Source organism: Falco punctatus (assembly GCF_963210335.1).
Source record: "Falco punctatus genome assembly, chromosome: 10".
Taxonomy (NCBI): domain Eukaryota; kingdom Metazoa; phylum Chordata; class Aves; order Falconiformes; family Falconidae; genus Falco; species Falco punctatus.
This window is the reverse complement of record NC_137590.1, coordinates 6,973,511-6,992,911: the sequence shown is the minus strand read 5'-3', so window position 1 is coordinate 6,992,911 and position 19,401 is coordinate 6,973,511. Positions and strand designations below refer to the sequence as shown.

At 37.2% G+C, this 19,401-nt stretch overlaps 1 protein-coding gene across 10 annotated transcripts in view; it reads left to right on the top strand.

Annotated features, from left to right (window-relative positions):
- Window positions 1-19,401, top strand: part of SULF2 (sulfatase 2) — a gene marked incomplete at its 3' end in the record, with an annotated part of 163,566 nt that overhangs the window by 4,041 nt on the left and 140,124 nt on the right. For 9 of the 10 annotated variants that reach the window (XR_013930796.1, XM_080404951.1, XM_080404955.1 and 6 more), the window contains exon 2: window positions 10,937-11,025. The exons of the other annotated variant lie outside the window; for it this stretch is intronic. The remainder of the gene's footprint in view (window positions 1-10,936; window positions 11,026-19,401) is intronic. 10 annotated transcript variants of the gene reach the window in all.

The following is a 19,401-nucleotide window of genomic DNA, read 5'->3' as shown; positions in this document are numbered from 1 at the left end:
GGTGTTTTGGAATAGATGATGCTTTGCTATGGCTTTGTATGTTTGTTTTTCAAGAAAGTCTATGTATTCCACTGTTGTGACTTCCTTTCAAGCATGTCTGTTACGAGGATCCCAGGTGAGAAGAATTATGGTTGCTCATTTACAAAAAGAAACAGACTTGGTGATATAATATTTGCAAATAGAACTAAGACCCTTCTCTGTTGCAAATGAGGGAGAAGGTGATGGAATACTTCTGCTGTGTGATAGCAGATGTGTGGTTTCGAGATGCTAAACTTAATATCTGATATCTCAAAGAACACAACAACTTGGAAAGGATGTAAATTTTTACTTCATCTTCCTTTCAGAATAGTTTTTAGATGTAATTAATTTGAATTTCGGACAGCTCTAACTTCTTGCTCTGTAGATAGCACAGAAAAATTAAAATATTTCCCGGATAGTTGTACCGCCTCAGAGATGCAGTGGTTTTTTTTTCTCTCAGTGTTCTTTCCTCGGCCACCTGAAGATGTAGTCTCACTGTGAAGCTCCAAATAGAGTAATAGTAAGGTCAAGTACTGCTACAAACCTATCAGAATTTTGGTTAAAGATGTTGGTGAGATCATACTTCTGTGAAGAATTCTCCGTGCCTTTGCCAATTTCCATGAAGAGTAGATAAAGACCTGCTTTTCAAATTGTCCCTTGCAGTATCATTGACAGAACACATTCTCATTTTTGTCAGTATGCTGGGCCAGTTTCTCTGGCTGGAGCGTACACTTCTTGGAGAATGGGATATAGGCCTACATTTCCAATATAAAAATGGATGTTCAGTTCTGCTCATGTTTTTGAGAATATATTGGGTTCTTTGCAGTAGAAACCATGATTTAACTTGAAACCTGAAAATCTGTAATGAGTGGGGTTTATTTTGTTTGGGGATATTTTTTTGTTTACTTTATGTCATGTCCAGTCCCCCCTCCCCACTTTCCATTAGTCTTAGTCTCTTCTAGACTTGGATATTTGTTGAACTTTTGGAAATCATCTGAATTTCTCAATACAGTTTGTTGCTGATTAACTGGCTCTCCTCTGCTTGTCCCCACCACCCCACCCCTTGCCCAAATCGGGAGAAATTCTGGAATGGTAATGTAAGTTTGACACGGGAGGATTTCAACTAATTGGTGGTTGAGCTCTGTAGGAGGAGAAAAGATGTGCAATGTTGGTCAATTCCATAAAAATGTTAACTTCAGGCTTCCCTCAAGACCAGATATAACTATGCCTTTCTATGAATACAGATGTTGGAAGCGTAAAGGTCTTCAGCAAGAAGTAGCATCCAAGGAAGTGTTGCGTCTGAGGCAGTAAGAGTGTCTCAGTAAACTGAAAATTTTATCTTCCCTCTTGTAAGGAGTCGTACGGAGTTCTAGTGTTCTTGTAACGTATGAAATGTATGCTAGTATTGTGCGGCTGCCCTGGGATCCCTTATGCACAGATTTATGTGATCTTTGCGTGTTGGTGTCTACAATGGCCTGTACTACAGTTCAATGCAAACTTCTATTTTCTGGACTAGGATAGCTGTGTATACACTTGGGTAAGGCTTTTCTTCTCCACCCCTCTGCTGCCCTCCCTACCCCCCCCCCCCCCCCCCCCCCCCCAGTTTTTGGTTTTTTTTTAATGCAACAGTTCAACAATTTAATCTAGACTCACCTCTGTGTCTCGCTGTGTATGTATATATGTATGCACGCATATGTAAAAAATACAGGGGGGTGTACCTGTGTTCTTATTTTCCAAATCCTGGTGAGCAGAATTTTAATTAAAGTGTTTGAAATAATGTTGTCTTTCTGCGTTTGGCTGTGGTAGGAAATTTGTTTTGGTGCTCAGAATAGAATGATGCTAAAGAAAATTAACTAGTGTGAAAGATCCAACAAGACAATCAGGTGAAACTGGCTGTAAAGCTGAATGAGAATGATAAAGCAGGTATACTATTTAGTTTTACAACACCCCATTTCATGCTTGGAACCTTTATAACACAGATACAGTTACTACATCAAATGTTTTTACTACCTAAGCTTATGCACAATGAACTGAAGTAATTAAATGATTATTTGATGATCAAGAAATATATACAGTGGTAACTGACATCTGTAACCTGGTCTTGATATATAGCAGTAATATTCCCCCCCCCCCCCTTTGAACAATGTAGAAGTTTTTTATGTAGTTGATACCTGTAGTAAACTTATTCTTGACTTTGGTTTTTAGTTTTGTATTTCTGTCTATATATTCTAGCATTGGTTCACCTGCCACAGTAAAATCAGGATAGCAGCTCACAGTTCAGTGAGTTTAAACAGTTTGTGGTGAAAAAAACTTTGTGTAATCTCTGATAAAAAATTAGCCCTATTTATTGGATTGTTGGAACAGAGTGTCAAAATAAAATGCATCTGTTAGGCTGCAGACTTGTCTCTAATCTGCATATGGTATTCTAAAACAAAGGTAATAACTTTATGATGATGGGGAAACAACTGTAAATACCAATATTTTGCGAAAAATAACATAAATATTGAATGAATTCTCATTGCTCCAGAAAGATGTGTACCATTTAGAAGATCAGCACCTTATTTCAAGTTCCTAAAAAGAAAGCAATTGAATTGTCTGCCTTATTTGAAGATCCTTAGACAGGCAGCAGTAATTATGAAAGGCTGAAATTACTGATCCTTGAGGTAGGAAGTACTGTGAACACTGGTTCTGCTGTGATCTGACTGTTCTGGCCATCTCTGAGTTATTGACTATGACTATACTCAGTTTAATAGATGGATTCAGTGTATTTAAGAACTTGTGTTTTCTAGTAATATTTGGGAAAGGAACAGGGCAGATCTTAAAGATGCTGAGACATGTCAGAAGCTGATGTTCACAATCTGGAAACTGAATAAGGAATACTTGTAGGTTTTTCGTGTCTGTAAGCCCTCATCAATTGACCGGTTACATAGATTTTTCTTAGATTTACTTACAGATTTAATATTTTTCTTCTGGATTCTGTCTTCTCTGTGGTTGAAGTGTTAATCTTAAGTTATTTATGTGTTCTTCTTTGTAATGTTATAATACGTGTTACTCCAGTTAACGCCATTCAGTGGAGGGGAAGAACACAGGTCAAAAAGACAGAAGTGTGTTTTAGGGTGAGTCTTTTGTCATTTTGTTTTTATGGCTTTAATATAAGAATCCTAAACCAACACATTTTACTTCTGTGACACTGAAAGGAGCAAGAGTATGCAGTCTTGGAAATTGTAGCTTGCTTCTAAGGAGGGTTGAAGTATTGAAACCATAAAGCTCAGTGCACACCTAGGAACTGAAGTTCTGATTTCTCCCACACCAAATAATTTGTAGGACTCTTAAGATGATAGGTTTTAACATCAGCTATCTTCACAAGACTTTATCATTCAGCTTCCCTTTTTTCTAGTGCTCCCTTTTTGTCTTGGTTAAAAGTAATAACAAGTTTATGTTGCACTGTTATTATAATGTTGATTTTCAGCTCAAGTGTGATGTTATCTTGAGCCAGAAGTAGTGAGGAACTGTGTGGATCTTCTTTTTAAATGTAATGACAAGATCCTGTCATCTGAATTTAAGTTTATGGGTAGTGAACAAGGTAGTATTAAATGTCCATACCTGTCTTGCCTGGTAATTGTAAGGAAAAAAAATAATCTTCATGCTCATCTAGTAAGTCATATAACCGCAACCCCCAGTGACTTTGTAGAGGACTGCTGTGAGGAGTATGAATGGTCATCTTTGTTTTTCTCCTAGTAGTGTTTAAATGAACATTTCAATACATGGTTGTGTATAGCATCCTCTTTCTTCCTTTTTTATGTCATCTGGGGAATAAATCTCTTTAACCCTAAAATCACTTCTGATGAATCTCATAACACCTAGTTTACTTTAATGAACTTGATCCAGGAAATAATATTACTGTATTGGGGAAAAACTACATACTGGTTGGTATAAAAAAGTAAAACTTAAAAATGGATATAATTTGAAAACTTAAGGCTTTGGTTTTGCTCCAGATTTTTTTTTGCCTAAGTTGTCTTAGGGACCCAAGGAAATATCTCAGTTACTTGAGAAAGTTGGGATTTTATGTATGTATGAAGCAAATTGAGAGCTTCTTAAGGTGCAGACTGGTTCTAGATTGTGCTCTGTCAGGAATATTACTCTTTCATTATGCTGGGATATGAATTTCTTTTAATACTGTAAACTTCCAAATCTCTCAGTGCAAAGCATGTGATACGTGCCTTGAGTGTCAGTTGTTGGGAATATGAGTGTTTCTAGACATTCATTTCTTTGAGAGAGATAAAGATCTATCTCAGAGGAAGGTGCGTGGTAAGAAAAGACTAGTACAAAAGTAGATGGGTTACCAAATGGACTTGCTTGCTTTGCAGTTCCCTTCCCCCACCCTTATTTTTGGATACATTCCACGCAGAATTGGGTTTGTGTGTTATTAATTCTGTTTAAAATAATTCACCTTGTGAGTCTTCATAAAGTTTTATTTTCTCCTATGTTCTAGTACCAGTAGCATTTGAAGGACCTTCTGAAGAATTTAGTTTCTTTACATCATCCTTTCTTTGTCAAAGGAAGTGTGTAGAAGACTTCAGTGGCTTAGAGGAAAAATTACATGGTTCTGCTCTTAGAAAGCTTTTTTCATAGATCATATGTGTGGAGGCAAATTACTTTACAAAATGTAACTCAGTTCTGCATACAGAAGGCTGAAAACAGAAAACAACACTGAAGTGTGTCTTCTGCTATCTAATTCATTGGGGTAGCTCTTTGGTCTTGCTGTACGTCTAGAAATACCATGATGCAATGATTTCTGTGATCTGCTTGGACTCTTTTCTGACTGCTCCAAATCCTAGCACACCGATAAAAGGGGAGGCAGCTGTGACAGTGTAGATAAGTAAGTTTCAATTAGTGCCTCTAAATCTCTATCAAATGATCTGTCTTTAGTCACACTTGTCTGGTAGTCTAACTACAGAATCAAAGCAATCTTTAAAAATTTTATTGAATTTCCTTGTGTGTGATATTTGCATGGGTTATCTTCTCGGTGCCGTCTGCTGGAGAACAGACTTGCAATCAGTAGAGCTTAGCTATGATACAAGACCCTGTAGGTTCTGTGGCTGTTCACAGTGTGATATTAATGGCGTTAAATTAGCAGCATCAGCGATATTAACTAATTTCCTCATTCAGACGGTGACATTTGTTTGGTAAAAGGATCATTAAACATATGCAAACATCCAATGTGCAGTAAAAGGTCTTTGGGCCCTGACAAATGATAAATGAGAAAATTACAGGTTGTAGGAAAATGTAAATATTCTTTGGAAATCTGTCCTCTGGCAAGACAAACGTGTTCCCCTCTAAGCAACGAAGGATTCATTATATTCTTTTCACATCCATAAAGAATGCTGGATACTTAATGCATATCTTGATGTCTCTTCCTTTCTTCTAGGCACTGCTGTTGAATTAGGATTTGTCCTGGTTTTGTTAAGCAAGTAATCCAGCTGTGCACTGTAGAAAAGTGCTGTAGCCTCAGTTAACTCCTCCTATAATTTTGAGTCTGTCTTACATTTTTCTTACTAACAGCTTTTGTTCACTTCTTTTAAATCTGCTGTTACGCAAGAGGTTTAAGTAGGGGCTCACATATAAAGTCCCTTTCCATCAGATGACTACATGTAATGCAGACTTGCATGTCAACTGATGAATGCATTTACCATGGCTTCAAGGAAAGGCTTCATCTAGTTTCAGATGATCCTTGTGACTTTCTTACTCTTGCTGTCTGTAGCTGTATAGGGATTTGTAGTGTCAGGTTAGAGTACTAATTAACATTGCCAGCTTCAGAACATAAAAGCTTCACAATATGATGCATTTGCAGTAGCTTATTACCTAGTGCAATTCATGAGTAAATTTTCTAGCTTCTGCACCAGTGTTCTAAAGTGTGATTGAGTACTGTACTTCAGCCATTGCTGTTTATCTCATTAAAGCTGTGGCTGAAGTTGCTGCGCTATCAAACAATAAAACTAATTTGTGAGTTCATCCTGCTTTTATCTTCCAGTATTGCTGCAGTTTGAAAAGAACCAGACAGACTTGATAGTTATTGTCATTTTCAAAATGACGAAAATCGCTTTCAGAGACTTCAAAACTTTTTGCCAATCTTTGCCAGAATGGAGATATTATGAGCAATTAAAATAGCAGTTATATTAAATTTTAAAACCTTTAAAATGGCTAAGGGATTAAATTTTCTATTAGCTAGCAACAATGTCTTTCCTTCCTCTGGAAGCTAGATTTACAAATAGCAAACATAGGATTATTGAAGAGCTATTAAACAAACCGAAACACACTGCATAACCAGAACTCAATTTTTTTTGTACATTGGATTGATCCATTCCATTGACTAGAATGTCTGATGCCTCTGTCCTTGAATATAGGTTTTTGCTAATTTTTCTAGGATATGATTCCCAAGCTATTAAGGTATGTAATTTGATGCATGTTAAGATAACTAACAGCCAAGCATCATGGGTGCATCTGAGATGTACTACAGTATACCAAACTTTTTAAGTCTGGTTCAGAAACAAGTGTGTTAAGCAAGAAATGTTCTCCAGCTCAGCAGAACCTTCAAAAAACTGAAGATTGTTTTGAACAAACACTTGCTGAACTGTGGAAAGGGAGAAAAGAGAGTGGGAATAGAGCCTGAATTTGGCAGGTTTTGTGCAGGGAAGTGTCACGTGTGCCACGTGGTACTTTGGAGATGGACAGAGCACCTTGGCACCATTAATGCTTAAAAGCTGAACCTGAAGTGAAAAATTTCCCTCATTTAAGCCTTTGGCTATATTTCTGGAGATTGAGGATCTGCTTTTTATCCCATATTGTGGGGAGCTGTCAAATATCAGCATTTTTTTTCTCTTAAAGATCTATACTGAAAACATAACTCAGGAACTCCTTAGGAAGAGTCTAGAGGAAATGAGTAAAATGATCTATGATGTACAATAATTACGACCCCAGTCAGGCAATACTGAATCAGTCTCCTGGAATTACATGATAAGCCAAACAGAATTCTTTCTTCAGGACCTAAGACTATGAGAAAGCCTGTGATTTCTCTTCTGTAATCTTACAAGATACTGTGCTGTCTAATTTGTTTCTAGTGATCTTGAGCAGGGGGTCCCTATAATGAACTCGCAGTATGTCATAGCCTGCAGTATGAACATGCACTATGTGTTTATATTTGTGGGGTGGACCCTACCGCATTTCAAAGAACAGTAGTAGAGTACCCAGTGAAGTTGTAAACCTTGTAAGAAGTTGAACAGGTTGGGCAGACCTCAGAGAGGGAGAACAGCTCTATATGCCTTTTTTCTCCCATGTAGCAAAGGCATAGGCAGGCTCAACTCCAGCGATCCCTTCTTTTTTGAATCAGCCCTCTGTGGTCAGATTGTACCTGATTGGGTTGCTGAGGCGTAAATATATAATGCTTCTCCTGTTGTTATTTAGAAAATGTAGTTACTTGCTAGAACCCCATATCCCTGTACTAGTGTTCAACAGAGTTGTAGCCGTGAATGTTAAGTCTGAAAAGAAATCATTCCCAAGACTTTCTTCATTTATCAGTTACCTGCTTAATAACATTTTTGTACAGAGTTCCCTGTGTAAGTATTGTTTTGAGTCTTTTGATATATTTTAAGTATTTCTGCTCTGTGTTAATAGAACTCCTTCCGTTATGAAAGACATACTTTAGGCTTGTGGGTTTTACCAAATTTAGTTAGCCCTGATTTTTTTCAATCTTTTTTAAAGTATCACTACCAGGATCAATAAGTTTATACTGTGGGTTCCATTTGAATGTATCTCTGATTGCATGTTCCTGATATTGAGTAGAGACAATGCAGCTATGGTGGCAGAGATGTGTATGACAACCACCTGAGATTAGATTCAACTTCTTGGGTTTATAGCGCTTGTTTATTTTCATAATATCAAGGAAAGTCAGTTTAAAACTAGCTGAGGCCAAAGTCAGCATAGTAATAGTAGTAGTAAGTATGTAAAAGTGGTATTTGTGGGTAATTGGTGAGCAGGAGCATTGTGGTATCTTCAATATTAGTTGTTAAGATGTCTTACAGAAGGTGCACTAGTACTCTTCTTACTTTTCAACATATATATAAATATCCATTTTTGTGTAGGATTATAAGTTTTCTTCCTCTGATTTTCCCTGGTATGGTATTAGGGAAAGAGAAGCATCTCTGTGTGTGTGTAGGAAATTACTACAACCTAGAAAGAGAATGGTTGTAATATTTCTTATCTCAGATAAAAAACCTAAACTCTTTGCAGTACTTATACAGAAAAAAATCAAATAGAAGTATGTATATAAAATCTGTAAGTGGAAAACTTTCTGCTATTAATTGCATTGCATGGTGAAAGTATCTTTTTATTCTTTTCTGAATCAACATTAAATCAGCTTGACAACCAGTAAAGTTTTAATGCTCAATAACTTTTCCTTGTGCTAGAACTGTAAGTGTTTCTTTGTCAAGTGTGCTGAATTTTGCTGTTCTCTTTGTTCTCAGGGCAAAGGCTTAGGTACCAATATTATCATGTTGATATCTTTACTTTCATTAATCTTCTACATGTGCATTCATTGGACCTGCAATGTTGAGACCGTAGTTGGAGTGTTCAAGGTGATTATCGGGAGCTACTGAAGTTTAGAAACCTATCACCTGCTTGATAGGGCCTGGTCTTAAAAGCCAGTGAGTTTTGTCTGCGTGTGGAGTCTTAAGCAATGTTCCTGTGACAGAACTATTGAGTGAGTAGTGAAAAGGCAGAAGGCATATCTAATTTGTTAGAACAAAAATTACTGCAGTAGCTAGCTGGGATTTTCCATCATTTTGCTACAGTCATGGTAGCCTCGATTGTTTCTTTCAGCTGTATACAGTGTCCTCTTTGGCTTTTGTTTTCCACCCCACCAACCTTGGTCCTAACACTAGATTGAAAGTAGATTATATGAAAGGATACAAAATGACAGTTTCTGTTTTGCGTCTGTGATCCTTTTTAAGTTTCTGTATGCATTTATTTAGTCAAATCTTTTGAGGTATGCTTAACAAATAACAACCCTGAAAGTATTTAGCAATTCATTAGCCATACCAGAATTTTTTCTTATAAATACAGCGTTGCTGTGGAGTTAAGAATATATGGGGCTTTTTACATACCGAGTTCATTAAAACAAATGAAGAAACAAACAAAAAACCCACCACCAATGCTAAACCAAAACAAAGAACCAAACACTTCTGTCCCTTCCAGTAAGTAGCTGAAACAGACAGTCAGTAAAACATACAAAACAATTTAAAAACAGGATATAACATAGGAAGCAGTGAGGTGAATATTTCAAGTTTATGGGGAGTGATGTGTCATCAACATAAGGAAATACACCGCTATGCTTGCTGAGTTTAACTGTTCATGAATTTCCAACCTAGAAAACTTGGAACAACTGGCATAGACAAGATAAATAGCAAGAAGGGGTAGATAAATATTTAAGACTTAATATTACTAAATTATTTAATATTTGTCATTGACCAAAACCCATTCAGAGATTAGTTGATCAACCTGAACTGCAACTCAGTAAGCATTCCTAAGCCACATCTAACACATGATGATAATGCCAGAGAATCTAAACTAAAAATTTTAAAATGTGGGTAGAGTTTCCATTTCTTTTGTGGCTGGCTCTAGATTTAGGATACTGAATGCTGCTGCATTCAGGGTAGACACAAATGTGCATGAGACTTTCCAGAAATGGAACCTCAGGCACCCATACCCTGGCTTGGATGATCTGGTTCTTAGGGTTAGAGTGCTTTAGATTCTTGGCTAAAGGAAACCATAAATGTCTTGGCTGTCCTTGGATGTCAGTCAGTCTTTGTCTACATGCTTTGAAAAGCAGACTACATTTAAGAAATGCAAAAGCTGTGGATTACTGTGTTTCTTGAAGCAAAAAGGAGTGAACAGCAGGTTAGCTAGTTATGTGTCCTTATAGTAAAAGCAGCTAATGTTATCTTGGCCTGCATTATGAGGAGTGGTGCCAGTGGGTGAAAGGATGTGATCCTTCCCCTTTACTCAGCGCTGGTAAGGCTCACTTGGAGTACTGTGTCCATTTCTGTGCTCACCAGTAAAAGAAAGAGATGGACCAACTGGAGAGAGCCCACTGAATGGCCACTAAGATATTTAAGGCTGAGAGAACTGCGACTGTTGGACTTACAGAACAAGGCTTGGGAGGGATCTCTTAGAATTAAATAAATACCTGAAGGGAGGGTATAAAGAAGCCAGAGCTGGGCTCTTCTCAGTGGTGCTCAGTGGCAGCACCAGAGGCTGTGGTCACACAGACTGAAACACAGGTGCTGTCTGAGCACAAGGGAACACTTTTTAACTGCTATGGGTGACTGAGCACTGGAGCAGACTGCCCAGAGAGGTTGTGGTTTCCATCCGTGAAGGTATTAAAAAGCTAACTGGACATGATCCTGGGAAACTAGCTTGGGGTGGCCCTGCTTGAGCAGGGTTTGGACAAGGTGACCTCCAGAGGACCCTCTCAACCTCAACCATTCTGTGGTTCTGTGACAAACTGCAGACTACTTGCACTTCAGTTGCTATTCACTTGGAGTCTGACTACCTCCAGCATCTTATTTTTGTGTTACAATTGCCTTTATGTACCTGAATTTTGCTTAGAAGTTACTGGCAAAAGTCAGTCAGTTAACTTGTAGGATCTTGAAAACGCTGAATTAGTAAAGCTGCTGTACAAAACCAAAGACTTTGCAGAATAGGGAATGGAGAGCTTCCAGAAGAATTCTGAGAGGGTGCTTTTAGATGGTATATAAAAGAAAACTGACAACTTTGTGCTCAGACCGTAGAAGTCTGGGATGACTTGCTGAAGGACCCTGAAAATGGTGCTCACTTCTGAATATTCTTTGTCTTTTTCTGTTAGGTTACTGCTTAACTGGCAGATGTTCCCAGACTGAGAATGGCATGGTGTGGAGGACACTGGGGTAAAAGTGTTTAATCGCCCTTTCTTTGGTATGTTTTCACTCTTAGTAACAAAATATATATTTTATAACATGAATTATTGCAGACATATCTGTCAAATAATGACGGGATGCAAGAATATGGGGCTGACTTCATTAAAAGTCATTATAATCACAATGTAAAAAAAAAATAATCAACTGTTGCATTTCTATCACTTGATGGCTTATTTAAAATAATTTTGAAGAGGCAATGTCTAAAGCTCTTGCATGCATTCAGTAGTTATGATTATATGTTAAGTAATGTAGTGCTATAAATATAAAATGCTCTACTGCTGAAAGTGTTTTGCCTCATGAGTTTTTACCTGTAGGAAAAATTTCTGGTTCTTCTCAAGGCATTAAAATTCACATTTGTGCTACAGTTCTGAGGAATTCTAGGGGGACTGAGTTCCAGGTAACGTCTGAAATGCTCGTACCCGTTGCACTGATTTAAAAATATGTGCATTGTTAATGAGGAAGTATATGTACATTATGCATCTCAAGAAGAATGCAACTGTGGAGATTTGTGTTAAAATCTGTCATCTTTCAGTGTGGTCTGGTCTTTCAGGGGCTAAAATACCTGCTTCTTAGTGCTAAAAAAAAAAGTAAATTCTTCAGTGCAGAAAACCCTAAACCCCTTAAATAACAGGAAAACTTAATATGTCCTTAAAGGCTCTGGTGGGTTTCAGCCTGCTGCTTTTGTGGATGCAGAAATATTGCCAGAAAGATTCCAGTTCAGCTGGGTGCAAATACCCATACAACAAAGACTCTCGCACAGAATTTACATAGGATGAAATGGGGCTTAAATACACAGGCACCTGAAGGACAAGTATGAGTACCCTCTTTGCAAGGAGTTCTTTGATTCTGTTTTCAGACAAATACCAGGTAGTTTGGCATTGTTTGATTTCCAAAAACCCCTTGCCACAAGTAAAGCCAATGCTACCAATGACAAAGAAAATTAGTATCTCTAGATTGTGCTTGAAGTTTATTTCTTTGCAAGAATCCAGCATAATGCCAGTTTTCTTAATTCTGTCTATGAGCAGAAGGTAACATTTACACTTGGTCAGTCAGCTATTTGATTTGCAGACAGGATGACCTCTGCCATTCAAGTATCAAGATGAATTCCATTAGGAATTTGGGCTCAAAATTTCTAGAGTAGGTTTTTCTTGCCTAAAGTCTTCACTTCTACTGTGCTGTAAGGCAGTCATTTCTGAGCCCTGCTTTAAGCCTCATGCTGAACAGCAAGGCTTTTTCCTCCTCTTCCTGTCACTGATACTTCTATTTGGATTTGTTAGAATGGGTTCAGAGCCAGCAGGAGAACTTGACTGAATCCAGAGTGACAGGTGTCTGATTCTTGGATTTTCTATTATTCAGATACTTCTGAAATAATTATCTCTAGGCCAGATGCTTTGGCTATTTCTAGTCCCTTGCCATTCCTGTTTTGCTTTAAGGCAAGAAACGAGGAGTTCCCTTGCAGAGAAAAATCTCCAACATAGATGTAATGCAACATCTCCATGTTAGGTCTACTGCCTCAAATCCTCTTTCCTGATTTGCCACAGATGCATTGGAGTATCTTGGGGAAGGGACAAAAATACCATGCATATTGGTGATGCTGTCTGCTAAAATGCCCAGCTAATAGGAATGAGCATATTGGCACCATTTTCAATTCTAATGTATCCTCCTGCTATTTTTCGTGTGCTCCCCTCCACCCCTGTTGTTATTTGGATACTCCTGGGAATCTAGCCTTGGATACTCAGGTGCTCTTACCCATCTAGCCTGTGGATCACCAGAGATACAGCTGCTCTGCATAATGCAGTACAACTAAAGTAGCTCCAGATGAGATTCCTTGAGTACTGCTACCAGTGTATCTAAGTTAGTGACCTCAGCAGACCTCTGCATTTACTTTGTCTGGCAGAACTTGATGCTAATAAATTACTTCAAGCTAGTTTGGGTATCTCTAAACTGAGCTATGGTCTGCAGAGACAGGTAGTCTGAATTTTACATATTCTCAGTGCTCTTGGAATTGCTTAATGTGGTTTTGTGCATTTAATAAATAGATTGGGATATCTCTGTTTAAATTTTTGAGGTGGTATTTTTATTACTTAAATTTTTGAGTTGTACTGATTTCACTGGAAGCAGAGAGCTCTACAAAATTGGACCGATCAGGTGTTCAAATGGAGTTTCAGAATTAAGCCACTTTCAAATTAGTATCTTCTTTATTTTCTTCTCTCCAACCTACTGGTCTACCAGAGTAATATTTTCTTTTTATAATGTCTGTGAAGTCTTTTGAAAATAACCAAATAAAAAAAGGTAATATCCATTGGAAAAATATACACTGTGAGTCTACTGACTTGAAACTGATTTACTTCTAAATTTGTATTCAGATAACTAAAGATAAAATAGATATTTTCTGCCACTGTAACAAAACAAAACAGTTTTTCTGAGGATGTATAATGCAGTGTTGCAGTTGTTAACTGTTGACCCTGCCTTTACGCTACAGGAATTTTTTGGAACTATGAGTGAGCAGTCAAGCAGAAGCCAAGCTGATGCAACAACTCTGATGAATGACATATCGAAGCAGAAAGTTTTTAATAACTTAAGACATTGCCTGTAGAAAGGGAAAACAAAGGATTTGCGGTCTACTTATAATCTTAATTTCTGAAAGGGGGGCACACACACGCATGCATGTATGTGTGCATTACAGGTTTAGAGAACTTGGAGAGAAAAAATGGTGAAGCTGAAACTTCCAAGGCTTCTGATGTTTTTTGTGACTACCGTGGTGGGTAAGCTGGGTTACTCCCTTGCTTTAATTGCATATGTGAATAAATTTAATGGAGACTATAATGCAGAAGCTATGTGGTGTAGTATTAAGTGAATTTCTCATTATGCGTTTGCATTAAAAAACCCAACAAACCCCAAACCTGAAATAAAATTTGAAAGCTTCATATGTAAAGACAGTTAAATGGCTTTCAAATGTCTGGTCTCTTTTAAAATGTATTCCAGCAGTTGATTTTTAAAAATCCGCTCTGTGGATTTGTCTTGGTGACTTAGTTCATTTGACTGTTGATAGCACTTTTATTTTGATATTTTTTGCTAATGAGATAGTCTTGGTTAGAATTAGCTAAACCAATTTGCAGATCAGGATTTAAAAACACTGAACCACAACGTACCAGTTTCTATACCCGTGATTTCTCCTGCTCCCCATCCCTTCCTTATACACTAGGGGAAAATGATCTGTCTAGTTCTGATTTATTTTGCACAACACAAACTAAGCTTGTTAAGTCCAAGTCAATTATAATGAAATGTTTGAGCATATGTCAGCTTCCCAGAAAATTGTATTGTGTAATCCAGCACTTCACTATTCTGACAAGCTGAAGAAATGTTTCCAGTAGACGAATCGATCAGAAGTAATGAATCATCTATGGGGAGTGGAGAGAGGAAAAAAAAAAAAAAAAAAAGGAAAGATATCGTCCTCTGTGAATTAGACTTAATTTACGTTTGTGTGAACTCTGGTTACCTCTAGAAAAGTTATAACCTGGAATAGCCCATGACATTGCAAAACAGTGTTCAAGTTGTTTGTTGTATTCGCCTTCTCTGTTTGGCTGACACAGAGGTAACTGTCAGAAGCTGAGGAAGTAACTTCCTCTGAACCTTTGATCCCAGATTCTGTTGCTGCTCTTGCAGTACCCTTAGGAAGAGTAACTGTCAGACTTCTCTTGCTTAAATGTTTCTTTAGTGTTGCATTGTGTTCTGAAGGAAATAGCATTTACTTGTATTATCTCTTGTTGAAGAAGAAAAATGTTGAACTTGTTCTGTATTATCCTCTTTCCTTTGTAAGCATATGTTCTGTAGAAACTACTGATAGAAAAGTTATTGCACTTGAAGTGGAAACCTCTGAAGATGATGTCAGCTGTTCTTTGTGGTAGGAACCTTATGCAGAGTTTCAAGTTGAAACTATTTTCTGCAGATATGAACTTGTCATTTAATTTCTAAAGTAGGATGTGATCGGTAGATTACAGTAATCCTATTGTGAGTAAGTTGCAGAAAATAAAAGGCAGAGATAAAAATCACTTTCAATACAATATAGTTCACTGCAAATTCTTTTGACCTGTCAAGGTTTAGACTTCTACTTGAGTAACTTCATTTGCCTTTGCATCTCTAGAAGAACTTGTGTGACAAAGTCTGAATAGTTGGTCTCTTTAAATGATAGTAAAAGAGGAGAGGCAGCTAGGACAGTTGCTACTACAGCATGCTGTGTTCATACTTATGTAGTTGGAGATGGAGGGGAGCATTATCTGTTTCTACCTTACTAAATAGGGCAATGATGTTGCAAAACTGTTAAAAGGCTTTCTGTTTTGGGGTGCTTTTATAAGAAACACTATCATACATTACTGAAGGTATATTTGAAAACAGGGTACCTCAGGTTGTTTTAATATACATAGGGAAATAACTTGTCATGTGTTTTATTGGTATACTTGAAAAAATATCTGTTCAGGAATCTCAGAAGTCAAAATAGTATTGGTGACACTGAAGATAAATTACACTCTGGTCTAATCCAGACCAGAGTATTTTCATTCTCACAGCAAGGCAGTCACAAAGATCTGTCAAACCTAGTGGTTTATCTCTGGTTGCAGCTGATAATAGGCACTTACATGTGTAAGAACACAGAGAGGTATGCTATTGAGAAGTCCCTCTGGCTCAGCAAGTTGTACAAGTTGTACTGTGCCTACACTGTTCCAATTAATGATCCTTGATGGATTTTTCTTTGCCTATAAGTGTATCTTTTTTTTCACTAAATTGTTAAAATGGTAAACCAGGTTCAATTTTTGAGCATTTGTCTTTGGATTGTGCTTTTCACAAAGACCTCCTGAAGCTTTCTTCTGAGTGGTAGTTTGTAGTTCTGAGCCCTTCATTGGGTGTGAATCAGTAAAGTGATATGAAGAGAAGGGAACTAACTTCAAGATAGCTGAGTAACTGTGATTAGAATAAGACTGTTCAGAAAAACAAAAAGATAGCAGCTGAAAAAAAGAGGAAATTCTTTGTTAGTCAGAAAAATGGCAAGGTGAAAGGTATTTCTGATGAAGGAAGAATCTTAAAAATTCTCTGTAACTTAATTTAAAAAAGAAAAAAACCAAACCACTTGTTGATTTAAAATTATATTCCAAGTCCCATGGAAACTTACTCAGAAGAAGCAGCAATTAAAATTGCTTATCCGATGATCTATGGATGTGTTTGGTGTATTGTGAAGATGATTTTATTCAAGTTGGAGTATGGTAAGGATTCTTTGACTCAGTAGGCAAAGAACTGAAACAGTTAATAAGCTCATTTCCCAGAAAGCTTTTTTGTAAACTTAGTTTTACAGGTTGATTTACTACTGCATTATAAAAAGGTGGCTCAGAAACACTATAATTTAGTTGGCTATAAATTTTAGATATTATTGAAAACTCCACATCTGGTGGAGGAGGGGGGAAAAACTGCAGACAATGACACTAAAGCATGTGGTATGGAAACTGTATTGTATAGGGTGGTGATTGGATTTGTGGAACATCCGATGTTTAAATGCTATTACGTTTCACATTGTCTGCTTTAGACACCCAGTGCTGGAGAAATTGTGTATTGACATGGTTATGAAGCTAGAATGGATAGTACTACAGAATGTGGTTTAGTTAAACATAGATTCTATTATTATTTTCTTTTTTTAATTGGGTTCTTGATGTGAGTTTCAGTAAGAGAACTCCTGAGCCACATTTCTGTAGCGCTGCAAGAAGTGGAGAAGGAAAATGTTACGTTTACAAGCTCCTAATGCAGGTGTTACGTGTTTTGAATTCTCGGAAAGCTTCATGCTTGTAATAAGCTTTTAAAAAACCTTACTGTAGACAATTATAAAAAAATAAGTCTTTAAGTTCTTGCTTTGGCTTTATTTGTTTGTTTATTCCATCACATCCCATTCCAAGATCTTAAGATCAACCTACTTAACAAAACCAATCAAACAAAAACCCCAAAACTCAAACAGTTTATCAACACATTTGGTTTGGAATGCATTATACTTAACACTGACTGGTTCTGAATTTATTTTGCTTTTATTCTTTGAGCTGTTTAGGTACAGATTTAGAGGTTTTTCTACAGTTGTGCAAGATGGAATTAAGTGGTTCATGAGATCAGTTAATTTCTAGCAGGTGGAGCTTTAAGAAAATCACCAAACAGCAATGCAGTCGACATTTGCAGTGGTATGCAAACCTCTCTGGCACGAAGTATGGCTGCTGTCTAATACTGGACTATTGCTTGACAACTTCATTTTTTTGAGCAGTGGTTTGTTAATACATTAGCTGCACAGACATTTTGTTGTGTGAAACATGATCTCACATCCATATGCAGGCAGGTTTTTTTCTCTAGCAAATTGTACCTTTTGGTTTTTGCCTTCCAGTGTATACATCTTAGTCTTCTATTCGTGGTCATACAGAGCTTTAAATAGAACTTGCTGTTTGTGTCTCTCATGAATCATGCATTCATCAGCATGTGTGATAAATTATTAATCTTTAATCTGAGGATTGAAGTGTTGTCACTGAAAACATTGCATCTTAGCCTATTTTAATATTACTAAGACAGGAAAAAAAAACCAAAATCATTTATTACACTTCTTTTTCCTATTAATGGTTTAGGTGAAAATTGAATTGCTCTGCTTATACTTATGAAAGCTTATGTAGTGGGACACAGGTGGAAAATTAATATTGAAGGAGGGAGATGCGATACACAGTTGCTTGATTTAATGCTGTTCTGCCTATAAGAACCACTTGCTATTAGTTAAACTCAGACCATGAAGTGCACGTCTTGTTTCTCTAGGTGTAACGTAAGCAATGCCAACTGTGAAAGAGGAAAGATTGTTCAGGTTTTGGGAAGCTTCAATAGAACATGTTATGGTGTACTGAACTGTAGTAATGTCTACTGAATATAATCTGTTTTTTGGTGAGAGCAAAGATACATGAAAAGAAATCATAAAATCTACAAAATGTCTACAAAACTTCCAAGAAATTGTCCAGACTCTTTCTAGCTCTGATCTTTGTTTAGTTTACTCATCTGCTAGAGAGTTAAAGAGAAACAGGTTAGTTTGCTTCGTTATGAAGTTATGTGTGGCCACTCGGACTTTTTGTAGGCTGGATCTAGCTTCAACTTGATTCTGATTCATTTTAACTTTGTTTCTGTGTTTTCCTTTTTCTCAATGTCTACAAGGTAGGCTTTTTTATCATTATTTTTTAGAGCTATTATGTGGCCAAAGAAGCCCTGTTTATCACCAGTGCAGACTATATAGGAAGAAAATAAATTTAAACTCAAAAGCAGTAACATAGCCAAATTCTGCATGGTGGTAATTTCCTTCTGTGAGTCATTGCAACTGACTGTAGTAAGAATTAGTTGAGATGCCTTTTAATTTTCAGGCAGATGTTTGTATACTGCAGACTGATAATTTAGTAATGATAACTTAGGAATTCAGTGAAAAATAAATATAGAAATCAAGTGGACACTTGATCATTCTAGAATGCAAATACTAGAGAATAGTAATGCTACTATAGTGAATATGAAATAGAGAAGATATCATGGAACCCAGTTGCATGTTAGCTATAATCAGGCTATTGGAGTGGCAATTCTAAGACTCTTAAACACATGCTATTGCAGAACAGAATAACTTCTGAAGGTAAAACTAGAGATGTTTTAAAATTATCTTTGCAAGAAACTGAAGGAGAGAGGGGTGGAAGGACTTGAACAAAAAGCAAATTTTGAAGCTTTTGGTCTTTTCTGCTGTCTGCACTGTTTTCAGTGCACACCCTTGGTGTCATCTGATCCCATTCCAGGACTTCAGGTTCTGACTTACAGTGCCTGTCTGCAGCTAAGACTTGAAGGACTTCTAACATTAGAGATCAGTATGTTTATGGACGTTAAGTGTTTGAGGTATGTGCTTTGTGGGATCCTTTTGTAGGGGGAGCCATTGGGAGATTCCTAGGTGTGAGGGGAAGTCATGGTGTGGGAAAGATGTTACCTGGGATATTCAGCTGAAAGGGAGCTGGGAGAATGTCCCCAGCTAAAGGAGAAAATGTAGCTGCTGTAAATGGAAATGGCTGTTCAAGATGCTACAAGGAGACAAAAGGACTGGACCACCAGGTAAGTTTGTTGTGATGCTTGGCTGGGCTATGCAGAAATCATTCCATTGACTGCTCAACAGGAAGCGTTTGAAACTTTGATATTAAAGTTAATGAAGTGTTTTCTCCTCCCCCCCTTCAACTGATGCTTCCAGAACAAAAGAAGATCATCTATGTACAGAAATGCCTTGATTGAATGAACTGTTGTTTTCTCATTCTGTAATTCAGTTCTTGATTAATTATATGCAATTTAGGTGAAGCTA